Consider the following 5,355-nt stretch of genomic DNA (forward strand, 5'->3'; position numbering starts at 1 on the left):
GGATATCTCACGTCAAAAAACTTTCATATACAACCTATTTTCAATCTATTTTCCAGCGTTGAGGATCAACCTTTTTCAAGCGTTGATAATCAGGTCAAACTTCAAGCGTTGATTCCCGTCCGGATATCTACGTCAAAAAACTTTCATATACAACCTATTTTTCAATCTATTTTTCAGCGTTGAGGATCAACCTATTCTCAGCGTTGAAACAACGATGATAATGCCTGCTGGGATGACATGCCATAATGCATGTTGCTCATCAAACAACACAGGGAACCACGTCATAAGCTCAAAAGAAACATTATTACAGGGTCCTGGAAATATCCCCACTAAATCATAGTAAATGTACTTCAAAGATAATTCATCATAATATTTAATAAAATCAAGGTAGGACTTCCTTATATTCCTGACATTATTTGAGACTATATGGTTTCCCAGATAGGTTACAATGCATGCTGCTTAGCCACTAACAATAAGTGAGTGAGTGAGTTTAGTTTACACCACACCCAGATATATACAACTATATATCTCTATGCATATGGAAGCGATGTGTAACTTATTGAGTCTGGACCAGAAAATCCAGTGAATGTAGTAATATTAAATTAGTAAAGCAGAAATGCATCGAAAAGATTCTATCTTTTTGTTGTTTGGTTTCAAACAAAATTATGCTCAAACATTACCAATAATTGTAGGCTTTTCATATTTATTTATAAGCATATTCACAGAGACAGAAAGCAGACACAAAATCAACTCACTTGGAAATCTTCTTAAAATATGCCCTTCCTTGTCGAATATACTGCTTTCCTCAACTCCAACTCCAAACTGAGTGTGGTATTACCACAGTCATGTGTAGTAAAACCTAGTTCAGTTTCAAGTCCAACAGAAATAACATACTTAGTCAGTTCCTGTCCCAAGTGATCACTTGCAATAGCTTCTTCCAGATCAGGTGAGTTCACTGTCCGATAAAACATAACACTTGAGCAGAAGTTCATCTTTAGATGTATGTACTCCTTGCAGATGGAAGTAGGTTTCCCTTTTGCAAAGGAACTTCTGCACAACCTGATAGTCTTTGAACTGTTTTTGTAGAGTCTTGATGTCATCAACATCCTCTGTTGTACCATCCTCATGAGTAAGAACAGCAGAGACTGTAATCCTCAAGAGCTGAAGAAAAGATATATATAATTATATTTAGTCATTTGATCAGTTAATATTCATTCAGTAATTAGTTCCCTGCCGTCTCTTTTAGGCTGTCGATTACTGAAAACATTGGGTGCAATGTTTTATGAGATATTGCGTCACAAATAAGCTTGAAAAGTGGTCAAAGTGTCATGGTGACCTTGAAGATAAGGTAAAGGTCACCCAGATCAACTGGTGTCTGCGTAATCCCCCATTGTAGGCTGTCATCAAATTTGAAGACACTGGGTACAACAGTGCATGAGATATCACCTTAACAACAGTTTGAAAAGTGGTCAAAGTGTTGTGGTGACCTTTGAAAATAAGGTCAAGGTGTCTGGGTTATCATCCGTTGCGGCGGGGATAATAAAAGACATTTGTATTGCACTTAAGTTCATCCATTAAAACCATACTCAAAGCGCTGACACTCTCATTACTCAGGTCAATGAATCAGAATGCCCTCTATTTTTTCAGCTCAGTTGAAAAAAACACAGCCCAAGCAGCCTTTGAGGCACTAGAAGGTTAACAGGCACATTACCTTCTCATCCTACAAGGTACCCATTTACCGCTGGGTGAATAACGACATATCTCAAAATGAATCACTTTCCTAAGCAGACACCATGGGTGCTTCAAGTTCTTCAATGTGTGAGATGGAACAGGAGCTGAAGCTGTACAACCTCTCCAGAGCCATCTCAGTTACCAAACAACATCACAGGTCCACATGGCATCATATAATAGCAATCACTTTCAATAACTAGAAAAGATGTTTGCAAGTACTTGAAGAAACAGAGTAAGCCAGCTCAACATATTATCAAAACGTTGACAGAATCGTTATCGCTATATTCCACAATACGCTTACAGTGAAATACAATTATATGAAGATTGGTGAAAATATAATATGGATGCTAACAGGTCTCCCAATGCAGATAAACTACCAGTGCTGGCTTTTCACAGAGCCTCCTTAGTCTAAAGTTATTGTAGCCCTGCAGTTAGCCCTACACACAAGGTACTAGCCTGATCTTTATCTTTATGTCGACTTGATAATTTCTACCTACTGAATTACCAATCCAATGACCTTGACTTCAGTAACTCAAAAGCACTTCAATGCCACACCCTAAGAAGTGTATGTACCAAATTTCATTCCAACACAGTGAATACTTTCTCCACCATAATAAACAAAACACATGTATCTATACATACAGAATGCAGTCTCTCTTGTAGCCATGACTGAAATGGCTTACGGTTCCCACATCTCTACATCCTGATGTATCATATTGTACTGAAAGAAAACAGGAAAATCATTAGCAGCCACATAAAATGAGAGTATTTCACATCAACGTCAAATCTGCAAAAAGACTGGCAATGCAAACAATAGAAAAAAAGAGGCTGGTAATATAGACAATTATTTGTCAATGGATAATCTATATTTCAGCGTTTATTTGTCCCTGTTCAATTGATCTTGCAATGTTCCAGTTTTGAGATTCAAGGAGTGATGAAGTAGTATCATGAATATGATTAAAATATAATTCTCCACAAATATTCTAGGCCATGTTTAAAGGTAAAGACATGTATCTTGCCAATGCCTTGAGACCATAAAACAAGCAAGTTCCAAGAAAGGGATAATTAAGTTTAAGCTAAACTTTGCAAACAATGTGCAGAGCTTCTTCAGATTTTGCACAAAACAGACAAAGTAAAAGACTTTTCCACTGAAGTGCTTGTGGACCTAGCAAACTTACCACACAACAACAAACCAGGGCCCTGTATGCCAAAGACATCTTCCTTCTTATCTTCAATATCCCACTAAGGTGACATAATCCCCACCGCAAATTATCAAATCAAACATAGAAAGTAATGAAAGTGAAGGTCGTAATTTAAGATGAAGTTAAATGTAAACAAAAACATGACCAGTCAACCTCTCTTGATATCTTGCACTATAGTTGTTGAAACGCACAAATATTTTCAAGACTCACTTTGACCTTGACATGAATGTCTAAGTGTATGAAATATGCAAAAAATAGTAATAAAGAAATTGCTTATTGAAAAAACATTGAAGGGAAGTCTTGAAAGTCTATGAAGAAAATCCAGTGAACTGTTCTTGAGATATCTCACTGACAATCTTAACATGCAGTTTAAGATGCTGAAATCTTCAAAGTGTCACCGTGACCTTGAAAATTACGTGAAGGTCACCAAAATGGACTGGGCCTTGCACCTTCCCTGGATGAAGCTTTTGTCAAATATGAAGAAGGTCCAGAGAATGGTTCTTGAGATATCTCGCAGACAATCTTTACATGCAGGTTAACATGCTGAAATCTTAAGAGTTTCGCCATGACCTTGAAAATTAGGTGAAGATCACCCAAATCAACTGTGCCCTGCGTCTTCCCTAGATAAAGCTTGGTGTTGAATATGAAGAAATTCCAGTGAACGGTTCTTGAGATATCTCGCTGACAAAGGGTAAAACGTTAAAGTCCCTTGTGACCTTGAAATGAAGGTCAATGTCACCAAACCTTGACTGGGACCTTTCTTTTACTGCGATGAACCTAGGTACCAAATATGAAAAGAATCCAGTCAACGGTTCTTAAGATATTCCAATTCGTGCATTACAGACGGACGGAGCCTAATACTATATCTGGGTTTTACGGACGCTGGATTCCTGAGTATTGGATGCAGAAATTTGATGAAGGACCCCCAAACGAAATCCAGTGCGTCCTTATGGACCTAATAATGAAAAAATTATTTTAAAAAAGATTTCTCAAATAATATGTATGGTCGCCTATTTCCGATATCAGTGGCTTTCCCGCCGCTAATGTGATGCAACAGCGAGAAATACCTCAGTTTTAGAAGCTCTGTATGGATAACATGTGAGGCGGTTTCGTTTGATGGCTGGTATCGATCGAGAGCTCTGAACATCAACAATATTATTGTACCCTTGCCACGAAAGTATTTTCGCAGAGTTGTAAGAAGCGATTTTATTGGTCCCCTAGGCACATTTAGGAGGGGCTGCGCCCTGCCCTTTGATTTTGGCGCCCTGCCCTTTTTGTTTTGCCCTGCCCTTCGACTCAATTCCAGTTTTTTTCCAGCTGTGCTTGATTTTACAACAACCCGTGTGTATATTTTCGGATTTTATTAAGGACGGAGTTCTCTCCCTTTCAAGGGGAGACGATAAAATTGTTTTGATAATGATTAGGAAATTGGCATTTAAACCATGGCGAGAAGTCAAATGTGTTTAATTCGCTTTACAAATCACAATGCCTACCAAGGAAAGAATCAAATGGAAAAGAGAAGAAGCGTGAAGGTTGAAGCAAGGAAGTGTCGCCGACTAATAGATTTCTTAAGCTAACAGGTATGTGCCTCTAAGTTCGTGATTTTTAGGCCGTTGATTTCCCTTTCAATTTCACATGCCTTTCAAATAAGACCTTCATTTATTAAAGATAACGATGTGTGAACTACATGGGATGTATTTTGGTACGTTTGGGGACCGATATTCATGTGACTGTGCTGTTTAGGTGAAAATCTGAAACTTCGAAAATGTCCGCCATTTTGAATCCATCGGCAATTTGAAATTGATCTTGAATTATTTTGTTGTTTGTCCTGGGAAATGAAATAGTTAATACAGCTTGCATAACAGCTTCACTTGGTAGCCTTGTTTTAGTGTTTACTGTCGATTTCATAAAATGTAAGTCTTGAAGGAGTAAAACTATTTTACGATTTCAAACAATGGGAAGCCACACCCTTGTCGAAGCTCTCCACAGTAGATACTTATGTTCAGGTGTATTATTGTGTGTATTTTGTTTTAATAATTATGATTGCAAATTTAATATCTAAGAATATTTTGAATATGGTATATTAACTTTGTATATATATTTTTCAGACCGGACTTAGACGAGTCAGAGGTAGTTTCCTATGAAAATTCAAGGGCACACGAGACAGAGTCAGTTAATCCAACACAGAAGAAAGATGGTGGTCACAAGACTGCATTTGACACAAAGTGGCAACAAAACCGATCCCCTGGTCGAGGGTACTCAGAAGATGATGACAAAAGAAGGGAATGATGTTTTGTTCATTATGTTCTAAATGAACACCAAGGGCAGAAACACAGATTGAGTGGAGTCAAGTAAAGGAGCTTGACACCAGTTCACCCTCCACCATTTTGATGACTCAAGCCTCAACTTGGAAACTTGAATC

The 5,355-nt window shown here is 37.9% G+C and overlaps 1 long non-coding RNA gene across 2 annotated transcripts; it reads left to right on the forward strand.

Annotated features, from left to right (window-relative positions):
- The first annotated feature begins 4,508 nt into the window (after window positions 1-4,508).
- LOC124263815 lies at window positions 4,509-5,133 on the forward strand. Of its 2 annotated transcripts, none has more exons than XR_006894944.1 (2): window positions 4,509-4,527; window positions 5,042-5,133. It is a non-coding gene; the product is annotated as an uncharacterized LOC124263815 (long non-coding RNA). The 2 variants fall into 2 exon arrangements; XR_006894943.1 differs by lacking the exon at window positions 4,509-4,527 and adding an exon at window positions 4,534-4,635.
- Window positions 5,134-5,355: the final 222 nt, after the last annotated feature.

The sequence above is a fragment of the Haliotis rubra genome, unplaced genomic scaffold, assembly GCF_003918875.1.
Source record: "Haliotis rubra isolate DU_JTF1 unplaced genomic scaffold, ASM391887v1 Scf9, whole genome shotgun sequence".
Taxonomy (NCBI): Eukaryota; Metazoa; Mollusca; class Gastropoda; order Lepetellida; family Haliotidae; genus Haliotis; species Haliotis rubra.